Raw genomic sequence first — 998 nt, 5'->3', positions numbered from 1 at the left:
GCTATCTTTGAGCTTAAGGGACATATCCTTAATGTGCTAAAGGATATTCCATTTTCCGAAAAAGACCATGAAGATGCATATAAGCACCTCGATGAAGTCAATGACATAGCCTACTATTTCAACATTCCTAATGTTCCTTGAGAGACTATCTTGTTAAGAATGCTTCTGCTTACTTTTAAAGGAGCAACTAAAGACTAGTTGAAGGCACTCTCACCTGGCTCAATCACCACTTGGGCACAAATGCGTGAAGAGTTCCTCCAACAATTTTGCCCATCATCTAAAGTTTCTAAATTCAAGAAGGCCATAGCAAACTTTGAGCAACAAGTAGGGGAGTCCTTATACGAGGCTTAGGAAAAATACAAAGGGCTAATAAGAAATTTCCCCCAAAATGATCTAAACAAGCAACAATAAGTCTCTATCTTCTATGATAGGGTGATCGTCACGACAAGGAAACTCCTTGATTTACAAGGAACTTTAACTAATAAGATTCCCGCTGAATTTAAATAATTAATCGAAGAGTTTTCAAAGCATTCATGGGAATATCACAACCCTCGTAACGATGGAACTAGGGAGATCGGGAATGGTACTTCGGAAGATATGGCAACGGTAATGACAATGTTAAGTAGCATGGATAGAAGAATAACCAAGATGGACCAATCAATTCACACGATTCGCATGGGTTGTGAAAAATGGTCCACATTTGACAAAAGATTGCCATTTGGACGAGAACGAGAATAGAAAGGCTCAAGTCTATTACTCAAGTGGAGACCGCTACGATGAAGATTGGAGGAAGACGAAGAAGGAATGGTTGCCTTAAGATGAGTACAAAAAGAAAAAAAAGAAGAGAAATACAGACAAACAGGTTGAGGCTTTTACCAAAAAGAACAACCACAACCTAAAAAGAAAGTTGATTTGGAGTCCATGCTTACTAGGTTCGTGGAGGCTTCAGAAAAACGCCACGATGCAACTGATGCTACTATGAGAAATCACCAAGCTTC

At 39.2% G+C, this 998-nt stretch overlaps 1 non-coding gene across 1 annotated transcript; it reads right to left on the bottom strand.

Moving 5' to 3' along the window:
- Positions 1-288: 288 nt before the first annotated feature.
- On the bottom strand, positions 289-395 carry LOC145077316 (small nucleolar RNA R71). Its single transcript, XR_013693098.1, has one exon. It is a non-coding gene; the product is annotated as a small nucleolar RNA R71 (small nucleolar RNA).
- Positions 396-998: the final 603 nt, after the last annotated feature.

This window comes from Lactuca serriola, chromosome 9, assembly GCF_051521515.1.
Source record: "Lactuca serriola cultivar US96UC23 chromosome 9, Lser_US96UC23_V15, whole genome shotgun sequence".
Lineage (NCBI taxonomy): Eukaryota > Viridiplantae > Streptophyta > Magnoliopsida > Asterales > Asteraceae > Lactuca > Lactuca serriola.
This window is presented reverse-complemented; position numbering and strand designations above follow the sequence as displayed.